This window comes from Cucurbita pepo, chromosome 20, assembly GCF_057944985.1.
Source record: "Cucurbita pepo subsp. pepo isolate OVF chromosome 20, ASM5794498v1, whole genome shotgun sequence".
In the NCBI taxonomy this organism is placed as follows: Eukaryota; Viridiplantae; Streptophyta; class Magnoliopsida; order Cucurbitales; family Cucurbitaceae; genus Cucurbita; species Cucurbita pepo.
Window position 1 is genome coordinate 4,400,846 of NC_141817.1, and position 13,221 is coordinate 4,414,066.

At 31.6% G+C, this 13,221-nt stretch overlaps 1 pseudogene; it reads left to right on the top strand.

Moving 5' to 3' along the window:
* Nucleotides 1-2,522: 2,522 nt before the first annotated feature.
* LOC147786399 (cysteine proteinase inhibitor 1 pseudogene) lies at nt 2,523-2,882 on the top strand (annotated as a pseudogene).
* The last annotated feature ends 10,339 nt before the right edge of the window (nt 2,883-13,221 follow it).

Here is a 13,221-nt window from a genome sequence, read left to right on the forward strand (position 1 = left end):
TTTTTAATTAAAATTCGGACTTATTCAACTCCCATGTTAGTGTTTAAATAAATGCATTCTTTCCATAAATATCTTGAGATAAAATCATTTTTAAATAGAGTTTTCTCATAGTTAATTTTTTTTATATAATTTAATAAATCTTAATTAACTATTAAATAGAAGAGGAATAAACATACCTTAATTAATCTTTGTTTAAAAAAAAAAAAAAATTCATTTAAGGAATAATTTTGAAATTCTGCAAACTATTTAAAATTAAAATTAAAAGACTACCTTAAACTATAATGTTTGTAACGATCCACAATTTCTACTTAATCTAAGTTTGTTACTGTCTACACGTAAAACATAAATCTTATCTTAAAACAAAGCTATGGACTTCGTGTTTGAAAACGTCTTTAAAGCGACACAACAAATAACTAAATAAAATAAAAAAACTATTATATTTGCGATTACCCTATACATGTGTCATGGTCTCGAGTTGCAATGTCGTCGTTAGTCGTACAAAGATGTTTTTCCTTTACTTGAAATAGAAATAGCACATATCTTGAGTATTTTAAATATTATTAGTAAGTGACCCCACTAATGGGGTTATATGCAAACACATACAATTTAATGAATGAGACCTATCATAACCGTCTATATTTCTTAGGTGGCTAGCATAACTCTATCGTTCTATTAATCTGACAATTATTGTTTCTTTTTTCTTTTTTTGGAGTAACTGTTATTTTCTGTTGTAGTAAGATGGGTTGAGGAGAGATAATTGTAGAAAGGAATGAGAGGTTAGTGAAGAGAAGTGGGGAAATGTTTTTTTTTTTTTTTTTTAACATCAATTTTAATTTTAATTTTAATTAATTAATTTATTATTATTATTATTTTAACTATTTCTTTATAATTTTTTTATTTGTTTATTTCTTTATTTATTTTTGGACTATTAATTTTAAATATTATTAGTTAGTGACCCACTAATGGGTTATATGCAAACACATACAATTTCATGAATAAGACCTATCATAACCGTCTATATTTATTAGGTGGCTATCATAACCTTATCGTTCTATCAATCTATAATAAACTTATCATTTTCTATCCATACCCTAATCGTATCATTTTTTCAATCGATCGTGACCATATTGTTTCGTATACATAACTTAACCATATCATTATATTAGTCATATCTTAACTATAACATTTTCTATACATAACATTATTGTATCTTTTTATCAACCTATCACAACTATGGTCTTTTCTATACATAACCTTATTGTATCGTCTTATGAACATATCGTAGTCCTATCGTTACATTACGTTTAGTGCATCCTTCTCATATCCTATCTCAAACATATCATTAAACACATCGTATCGTAAGTATGATCATACAATTCACATATCATAACATATACATATCATATCATCATCATATCGATTCATAAACAATTCACACATATCAATATAGTGCAGAACCACAGGGCACATGTCAACATCAAATATTATCATGCCGATAGTAAAGTCATATTCTCTATTATTATTATTGTTTTATGGAAGATATTGTTATGTTATATGAAAGAATTTGATAGGTTTCTTGACTATAATTCCTCTATTTTATCTTTTAATTCCCTATTACTCTATGTGTTTCCTCGGTTAAATTTAAATTTTTCTTTTTCCTCTACTTCTTTTTTTTTTCTTATTAATCTATTCTTATTTCTAAATCTCACGATTTTTTTTTAATTAGTTACCATTTACTAGAAGTAATATAATACTAATTAAAATCTTATTGATAAATGAATGAAAAAGAGATTTGATTCTATTGTAACACAATGGATTGTATAAAGTAAAGGAGATCTGAATATAACTCACCATAATAACAAAGCAAAATCTCTCTCGATAAATCATCCAGAAAAGGAGATCTTGTAACACAATTGCGTCAAGAAAAAAGATATCTCAAATATGAGTTTTCATAATAACAAAGCAAAATCTTTGTAACTAAATGTGTATAGTCTCCTAATAAATCTGCATTTTTCTTTTGTTTGATTAACTGATACATTGGTGGTTGAGGAGAGAGATAGTTGGGAAAGAGATAAGATGTTAGTGAGAGCAATTGGGATAAGGCTGCTATTTTTTATTATTTATTTATTATTTTTTTCTTTTACCGTTGTTATAATTCTCTTGATTTAGCTCAATTTTCTAATATATTCCAAATTAAAATTAAAAGAGTTTGTTTTGCTTTAATGGGTAGATTTAAGGACCATAATTGACTTTTTATTTATTATTTATTTATTTATTTATTTATGGTAGTAACTACTATTACCTTATTTGATTTATTCCACCCTAAATGACTCTTATTTTTTATTTTTTTTTATTTTTTTATATGGTAGTAAACATATTAAAAGAAAACGCTTTGAATACTTTTGTTTAAAAAAATTTAATCTCCTCCCCATTTATGCATTTATCCATTCCTATAAATACCCACCAACCTTCTCCTTAAACAAACCATCAAATACTCTTCATCATCTCCAAACTTTATCACTATGGCTAAGGTTCTTTTCCTCGTGGCTTCTCTTCTCCTCTATGTCCTATCGCTATTGTCGCTCGCAGCGGCAACCCAACGTTTAGATTTGGCTGGTAGCTACAAACCAATAGAAAACATAGATGACCCAAAGATTCAGAGCTTAGGTGAGTTCGCAGTCAATGAACACAATAAACAGGCAAAAACTCAAATCCAGTTCCAAAAAGTGATTGGTGGAGAAATGCAAATTGTGGCCGGGACCAACTATAAACTTCGATTGACAGCTCTTGAGGGGACTAGTAGGGGAACCTATGGCACCCTTGTGTTCACTGGCCTCAACAACAAGAACAACCTTATCAACTTCTATAAGGTTCCCAAATAGACTTCTTGCTTCTTATCAAAGTCTATGTGTGTTTTTAATTTTCTATCTTTTTAATATTATGTTATGAATGTTTGGAATCTTGATCAACCTTATGTATGGTTTAAAACTTAATACAAGTATAATTTTGTTGAATATGATATATGTTTTTGAATAAAAGAATTATAACGATCAACTTAAATTTATATAAATAAAACAAAAAATAAGTCATAAAAGGGAACATACATCTAATAAATCTAAAATAATTAATGTCATAACAAATAAAATTAATTTCATAATTTTAAGGTAAATCTTGACTAGAATAACTTAAATAAAATGAACAATACAAAATTTAAATGACCAAAACATGAGTTTCATAAGAAAATTAAATATTAAAGAAAAAGTCTAAAAAGTTTCCTTCTATGCCTGGTTGAAAAGCAACATAACTCTAGTGAGAAGTTATGGTAAATAATATCACATTTTCTTTGAAAAAAATAAATTAAATTGAGACATTTTTTGGACTCACTTAGAATGTTTACACGGCGGGATAGGGTTAGGGAAGTCTTCCCACACACGTGTCCTATTTTAATTTCTATTACCGTGAAATGTTCCATTTATTTTTGTGATGATTATCGTGAGAAATTTGTTTTAAAGACTTTTTAGTAGATAATTTTCATTTTTCAATATACTTTCTAATAAAAGCGGTAAAATATTCTAATAAAATCCAATAATATTTCATGAGCAAACATTTAATATAACTGAGAGTAGACGAGATTGTATTTCATTCTAGCTCGTCATTTTGCATGTCAATCATATCATATCAATCATGTCACACACATATTATATTATAACATTTTCATGCTTTTAGACATAACAGTCCACATCATGCATATATCCCATCATTTCATATATCATAACAGACACATAACATATCTCATGCATGCCTTCAACGTACCATATCACAAACATATTAATTCATCAAACACATCGTACCATAACAGTTGATCATAATGGATGTTCAGGTTGGAACCAAACGTGACAAGTTGACTGTAGATGCTACCACAGACCGAATTAATCGTCTTCTTCTTATGTCAATGTCTTCTTCTTATAGATGAGATCCGTCCGGATGAGTGGTTCCTATGCACTGAACCTCTGTGGTGTAGCCTTGTGAAAGGATTGATTTATTTTTCGAAACCGGTTTTGGAGGTCCTTGGTATGATATATAAACTACCTGTCCATTGCTAATCTGAGACATCACACTTACTACAGTAATCATTCAGGGATGTCGTGGGCGGTGTTGTTATCCTCACAGAAACTGGTGGGCTCGTGTTTGATCCGTAAGTAGTAGGAACTAGAGTCGAGTATGTTACTCTTTTGAACTCTACTCTAATGAGCTATAACCATTTCGTAGCTGAAATACAAAAGAAAAAAGCTTTTATCTATCAGCGAATGCTCGTGTAACTGATTTGTTTTCTGGCTTAGGAAATTTAGAAACTTGGTTTTTATGGATATTGATTGTAATGGCAGCTCTGGCAAGGAGTTTGACGTAACATCTTAAAGGGTAGCAGCATCCAACCCTCTTCTAAGGGATGCATTTAAGAGTGTAATGTCTTCAACTTTCTATAGTTTTGTTCTTTCTTTGATTCAAGTGATTACCAGATCACAGTTCAAATAGCAATAGGGTGGATGTTGATTCATTATAATTTTGATTATCCAACGATGTGAAAATTATACGGCGCACCTTGCATCGTAGAATTTTAAAATGAAACGTCCGAGAATAAGATTTCCCGTAAATAAAATGTTGAACAAGTTTCATATGGAAACAACCCTATGCATGTGTCATGGTCTCCTGAGTTGTGATGTCATCGTCAGCCCGAGAGTATTGCCTTTACCTAAAAAAAAAAGAGTAGCACATGACTTGAATATTTTAACAAATAATTAGTAAGCGACCCCACTATTGGGGTTGGATGCAAAAACATACAATCATGAATGAGACCTATCATTTAAATTTGTATTTTTGTAGGCGATTATCCTAAACGGGTAACTGGATGTGTATTTACTATTATACACATGACCGACACATGTGAGTATGAACCCACCAGTCGGTTCGCACACCCCTGAGCCACTTTTCCTGATCGGGCTAGCATTCTCTGGTGCTACTGCCAGAAAGTAGGAATAGTGACCATTGCAATATTATGATAAACAAATGATCGTTATTCTACCTCATAACGTATACGTCCGTACCATTGTAAAATGGGAGATTCCCCGATGCATGTAAGACACAATGATGCATGAGGTCACAACATTTTCGTTCGTTAAACATGTATAACAACCCCTTCCGTCTTTTCTTTATGTCATATCATTTTTATCATAGCTTTCAGTACATATGTAACAGTTACAAAAAAAAAAAGAAGAAAAAAGTACCAGAATTCTCGTGCCTTCAACATACCACGCTCCCCTGACTTCCATGACACGCTACATAGCTTCACAACATTCAACCGCTCCTTACAAACTCACCTGGAAGAATGAAGAGAGTGACAATACCGAGAGTAGACGAAATATTTACGTTATCAAAGAACCAGCATCAGCGAGATATGAAACTTTATGTTTACACTATAGGAAGGGCAAAGCTCCAAGGAAAAACTCAACAGGGATGGAGAATGTTTAGGTAAGCCAAACCATACCCTTCTTTCCTCCATTTTAGTTTAGAGACCGGAGTTGTGTAAGGTTGCTGATAGAAATTTGGGGAAGGAATTTTTTTTTTTTTTTTTTTTTTACCAAGTTAGAGTTGATTCTCTAAATCTTCTATTATATCATTTTTTTGTTTGTTCAAATTACATTATGTGATCCAAATACGAAATAATATATATATATATATATATATTAATTTAATAGTTACTATCAAACAAAACAATGAAAACATGGAACTTAAGAATCAGAATCATGATGATGACGACTATGGCAAATGAACTGAATTTTAAAATGTCAAAGGGTAGGAGAGTGTAGAATGTCTTCCCTAAAACGCTAACAATTTAATAAAAATTATATACATATATATAATCATTTGAATATCTCATTTCCTATTAGTAACAGGATTTAAATCCAATCATTCGTATTATTAACTACTAAGGAGTGGGTCTTAAAAAAAAGTGATCCATTATATATAATATAGTGAAGTTATACTTAGGGTTCTCACAAAAGAGAATTTTTATTTCAATTAAATCAATTAAATTATTAATTTAATTGATTTAATTGAAAAATAGCGGTTTCTCTCATGTTAGATCAAATTAAAATAAAAAAAAAAACGTTTTCTCCCTATGAATATGAAGAACTTTTTTCATAAAATTTCGTCTACTAAAAAATTTGTAATCAAAAGACAATATAAATGATGGGTAGAAGAAGTTGTGATACTTGGCTCGATCCATGATCTGAAATGATGCTACGAGATATAATATATTAAACGACTACACCAATTCTAAGGATCCATAGGCTTAATTGCGAATCCGGCACAACAATAAAAATGTTTACGTTGTTTCGTCTTAGACTTTTATTTCAATTTTGAATTTTGTATATCTAGCAAAAAGATATAGAATAGTATCTTTGTATTGTACTCGGCTCAATCCTTTAAGTAAAAGATTGGGTCGAGTTTTGTTTAATTGAAAGTCAATTAAAAGAACGAAGAGTAATTACTGGATTACAAAGTATCTACTACCTCAAATTCGAATTTGATCGCCTTCCATACTTCACAAGCAGCAGCTAGTTCAGGACTCCATTTACTAGCCTCACGGATAATTTCATTACCCTCACGAGAAAGATCACGTCCCTTATTACGAGCTTGTACACATGCTTCTAGAGCTACCGGTTAGTTACGACACCTGGTGCATTACCCCAAGGGTGCCCCAAAGTTCCTCCACCGAATTGTAGTACAGAATCATCTCCAAGAATCTCGGTTAGAGCAGGCATATGCCAAACGTGAATACCACCGGAAGCCACTGGTAGAACACCTGGTAAAGAGACAATCTTGAGTGAAATAAATACCGCGGCTTCGATCTTTATCAACAAAATCATCACATAGTAAATCAACAAAGCCTAAAGTGATGTCTCTTTCCCCTTCAAGTTTACCTAGTACGGTACCAGTGTGAATATGGTCTCCACTAGACTGATGTAACACATTAGCTAGTACACGAAAGTGCATACCACGATTCTTCTGTCTATTAATAACGGCATGCATTGCACGGTGAATAGGAAGAAGTAGACCATTATCCCGGCAATAATGAGCCAAGCTAGTATTTGCAGTGAATCCACCTGTTGAATAGTCATGCATTACGATAGGAACTCCCAATTCTCGAGCAAATATAGCCCTTTTCATCATTTCTTCGCATGTACCAGCATTCAAGTAATGTCCCTTGATTTCACCTGTTTCAGCCTGTAATTTATAAATGGCTTCTGCACAAAATAGGAAACGGTCTCTCCAACGCATAAATGGTTGGAAATTAACGTTTTCATCATCTTCGGTAAAATCTAGTCCACCGCATCAACATTCATAAATTGTTATACCATAATTCTTAGTGGATAATCCCAATTTAGGTTTAATAGTACATCCCAATAGAGGGCAACCATACTTGTTCAATTTATCTCTTTCAACCTGAATACCATGAGGCGGGCCTTGAAAAGTTTTAATATAAGCAGTAGGGATCCGCAAATCCTCCATACGTAGAGCACGCAGAGCCTTGAATCCAAATACATTACCCACAATGGAAATAAACATGTAAGTAGCAGAACCTTCTTCAGAAAGGTCTAGGGGATAAGCTACATAAGCAATATATTGATTTTCCTCTCCAGGAACAGGCTCGATTCCATAGCATCGTCCTTTGTAATGATCAAGACTGGTAAGCCCATTGGTCCACACAATTATCCATGTACCAGTAGAAGATTCAGCAGCTACTGCGGCCCCTTCTTCCTCCGGTGGAACTCCCGGTTGAGGAGTTACTCGGAATGCTGCCAAGATATCGGTATCTTTGGTTTCATATTTCGGAGTATAATAAGTCAATTTATAATCTTTAACACCAGCTTTGAATCCAACACTTGCTTTAGTCTCTGTTTGTGGTGACATAAGTCCCTCCCTACAACTCATGAATTAAGAATTCTCGCAACAATAAGGTCTACTCGACATGAATTAGGAGTTAAGGGTGAGGAAGAATTACAGGATAATCCTCTGTTCCGATCTATTTATAACTAGCCAATTAAGAATTCTTACTAGCAAGTGCATAATATCTGTGATGCAGTCATCCATTCTCTTGAAAGATATATAAATAAAAAATGAGATATTTAATAAAAATTATATATATATATATTATAGATATATGTATGTATGTTCATATATAAATATTCCAAACTAAGGATAATATTTAGTAGTGGTGGGTTTGGGCTGTTTCAAATGGTATTAGAGTCAGACACCGAACGATGTGTGAGCGAGGAGGCAGAACCCCAAAATAAGGAGGAAAACTAGGCGGTGTGCCAACAAGGACGCCTGGCCCGAAGGGGTGTAGGTTCGGGGTCCCATATCGTTTCGAGAAGAGAACGAATGCTAGTGAGGACGCTGGGCCCCAAAAGGGGTGGATTGTGAGATCCCACATCAGTTGGAGAGGAGAACGGGTGGATTGTGAGATCCCACATCAGTTGGAGAGGAGAACGAAACATTATTTACAAGTGTGTGGAAACCTCTCCTTAGCCAATCGCTTTAAAAACCTTGAGCAGACAATATTTGCTAGTGGTGAATTTAGGTTGTTACACAAAATCTCTAATGTTTTCATGGAGAAACACTTGAACCAACTCAAAAAAATACAAAATTAATAAATTTAAGGAACATCATCTTACAAATAAGAAAAATAATTATCGAGCTAGCCCTCGATAATAAAAATAGAAAGTGAATAGAAGAACATAAAATAAAATTATCTTAAACGAACATAAAATAAGATTATCTTAAACTTTAGAGGCTAAAATATAGAATATTTATATTGTCAACTTCAATGGAAGGATTAAAAATGGAAGGATTAAAAATAGAAATTTACTTGACCTAAAATAAAAGGTAAGGTCTGGTTTGGTAATAATTTTGTTTATGTTTATTTCCTCACAATTTTTTATTATAATTTATACCACTTCAAAAGAAATATTATAATACTTTGTTAAATTCTAATTTTTTATAAAAAAAACTATATAACATAATTTTAAAAGCACTTAACAAAATAAAAAAAAATTATATAATTATCGAGCAATGTCTAATTTATCTATTAGATTATGTTCAAAATACTATTTTTCGTGTTATTATCAAATTTATTATACATTTATTACATTAACAACTAAAGCCACATGAATTGAAAGAACTCCCTTCTAAATATCGAACACGCAAGATAGGAACAATTTGGATCGTAGAATATATATATTATTTTTTAATAAATAACCGAAGTATTTTATTACATGTTATGGCTTATCTACATGGACTCAATCTGATATGTACAATACTAGAATACAGTATATACAAGAATAACTCTTATTTCCATAATATTGAGTTATCACTAATTTGGTTAACGATTTTAATGAGTTCTTACGATAGGTCAAGAATCGAAAATAAAACTACAATGTTTTCCTTTTCAGAGGTTGCTGGTTCATAACCCTTATATTATATTGGTTAGATTGATTTTGATGCGAATTACAAGTTTTAAATTTAAAATAAAAATTAATCACATTTTATGCTTATTTCAAAATTTTAATTAAAATTCCGACTTATTCAACTATGTTCTTTCCAAAGACAAAATCATTTTTAAATAGAGTTTTCTTATAGTTAATTTTTTTATATCATTTAATAAATCTTAATTAACTATTTAAACATACCTTAATTAATCTTTGTTTTTATAAAAAAAAATAATAATTCATTTAATGAATAATTTTGAAATTCTACCAACTATTTAAAATTAAAATTAAAAGACTACCTTAAACTATAATCTTTGTAACGATCCAAAATTTCTACTTAATTTAAGGTTGTTACTGTCTACACGTAAAGCATAAATCTTATCTTACAACAAAGCTATGGACTTCATGTTTGAAAACGTCTTTAAAGCGACACAACAAATAACTAAATAAAATAAATAAACGATTAAATTAAAAACATTATCCTATTATAGCCTACATTTGATCTCCAGTTATCCTATTATAGGGTTAGGGTATGCGACTACCCTATACATGTGTCATGGTCTCTAGTTGCAATGTCGTCGTAAGTCGTACAAGGATGTTTTTCCTTTACGTGAAATAGAAATAGCACATATCTTGAGTATTTTAAATATTATTAGTAAGTGACCCCACTAATGGGGTTATATGCAAACACATACAATTTCATGAATGAGACCTATCATAACCGTCTATATTCCTTAGGTGGCTAGCATAACTCTATCGTTCTATTAATCTATAATAATCCTATCCTTTTCTGTCCATACCCTAACCGTATCATATTTTCAATCGATTGTGACCATGTCGTTTCGTATACACAGCTTAACCATATCATTATTGTAACGACCCAAAATTTTCTACTTAATTTAAGGTCGTTACTGTATACGTACCATAAACATTGAATGCGAAAGACTTCATTTAAATTCCATAAACATAACCTTTATCTTAAAACACAGCTTGGACTTACGTGTTTCGAAAACATTTTTAAAACGACACAACAAAAGACCAAATAAAACGAATAAGAGTTTAAGTTAAAAACATTCTATTCTAGCCTAAGTCTAAGAAAATAAATACCACTATCCTATGCATGTGCCATGGTCTCGAGTTGCGATGTCGTCGTCAGCCGTACAGGAATGCCTTGCCTTAACCTAAAAAATGTAGTAGCACATGGCTTGAGTATTAAAAGAAACCCTCAGTAGATGACCCCACTATTAGGGTTAAATGCAACAATCACATGCAATAAGATGATGGGACCTATCTTTCATTCTGTTTTCTCTACGATGCTGTCCTAACGGGTAATTTTGGACGTGTACCATATACTGTACACACAATCCATACATGCGAGTATGGGCTCACCAGCTAGTTCGCACACCGCTGGGCCACTTTTCTTATCCGGTGGGCATACTCTGGGAGCCCCTTAGGCCGGACCCGCTAGAACTAGTAACCGTCACGGCAGCGCTATGCAAAGCATAACAATCCTTGTCCTGTCATTGGATGTACGCGTCCGTACCCTCGTGATTGGATAGGGGTATCCCCCCAAATGCATGGGCACACATAATGCATGAGGTCTAAAAACGTTTCCATTTTCATTATCCTTTAATACAACCCCGCTAGCATTATGTACATATCATATCATTTTTCATATCGTTCATCATTCATGTCATATCATTTCTCATTCTTCAGTTCTCAAATCATACATAATTCTAACGGGGTTATACTTCATGCCATTTATCGTAATTTCATGTCACTCATATTATGATGTATACACACAATTTATCATATACACATCATACCATGACATATTGCATCACAATGTATCATATCATAAACGAGTCATAACGTAAACACTTCATAGTCATATCGTTCAATAAACTTATCATAGCCTTAATGTTCTTATACCTATCACAGACATATCATTACGTGAACGTACCTTAGTCATCTCATCACAAGAATTTAACCTAACGCTATCGTTCTATCAATCTATCACAAACCTATCCCTTTCTACCCGTAGCCTAACCGTATTCTTCCATCAATCTCTCTTATCCATACCACTTCGGTATGTAACCTAATCTTAACGTTTCATGAACGTATTTTACTCCTATCGTTACATTTCGTTTTGTGCATCCTTCTTGTATCGTATCTCAAACATATCCTTGAACACATCGTACCGTAATTATTATCATACAATTCACATATTATCACATATACATAACATATAGGAAGCATATCGATCCACAGACAATTCACACATATCAATATATATGACACATGCAGAACCAAAGGGCACGTGTCAACATCAAATATAACCATGCCGATAGTAAGGTCACTTACCTAGTTAGCTTAGGTTGATGTTCCGTCGTTATCCTTAATGAAAGTCTATTGAAATCCAAGTCAACCTATGTGAACCCATGACATCAATTTCAAGTTTGAACTCTATAATATTATTTCTCTAATTTACATTGGTACACAGTTAAAAGTCTTGAAATGTCATATGTCTATACTTATATTTTTATTAACAATCTTATTTTTCATGGTTGTTGTATAAAGAAGTAGATACAACTATTTCAAGTTATTCTGTGTTTACTATGTATTTACCTTCTGTATTTACCTTTCCCTCCCTATTTAGTTTGTGGTTTTTAATTCCCTAATTTTTTTTTATATGTTGCCTTTTAATTCTGTTATCATGAATTCGAAATTGCTAGTGGATCTCTGTTTTCAAATCTTTCCATATCTCAGCCTTTCCTAAAGTTTTCTTGGCCATTCTATCTTTAGTCTATTCATTTGGCTACTGATAAAATTTTTATCTAATATTATTAATGTGACGAAAATTTAATCTAATATTACTATATTATTAATATGACAAAAATTTAATGTAATATTACTAATCTGACGTGATTTACTAGAATTGTATAAATGATTGACATTTAGTTTCTAACTCAAAGCTAGGTCATTGTAATAATTAAATGAAGATCTTGTGATAAAAGAAAATGAAGATTTAATATATACCTTATTGATCAGATCTATCTTCACCGAAATCTTTGGTGAATCTAACTGGGTATGTGCCATTCTCATTTTTTTTTTCAAGTAAATTTGACAATTATTGTTTCTCTTTTTCTTTTTGCAGTAACCGTTGCTTTCAGCGTAAGGATCGGTTAAGGAGAGATAATTGTGGGAAGGGATGAGAGGTTAGTGGAGAGAAGTGGGGAAATATATATATATATTTTTTTTTTAACTTCAATTTTAATTTTAATTTTAATTAATTAATTTATTTATTCTTATTATTATTTTAACTATTTTTTTATATTTTTTTTGTTTATTTCTTTATTTATTTTTGGCCTATTAATTTTAAATATTATTAGTAGGTGACCCACTTATGGGTTATATGCAAACACATACAATTTCATGAATAAGACCTATCATAACCGTCTATATTTCTTAGGTGGCTATCATAACCCTATCGTTCTATCAATTTATAATAATCCTATCCTTTTCTATCCATACCCTAATTGTATCATTTTTTCAATCGATCGTGACCATATCATTTCGTATACATAACTTAACCATATCATTATATTAGTCATATCATAACTATAGCGTTTTCTATACATAACATTATCGTATCTTTTTATCAACCTATCAC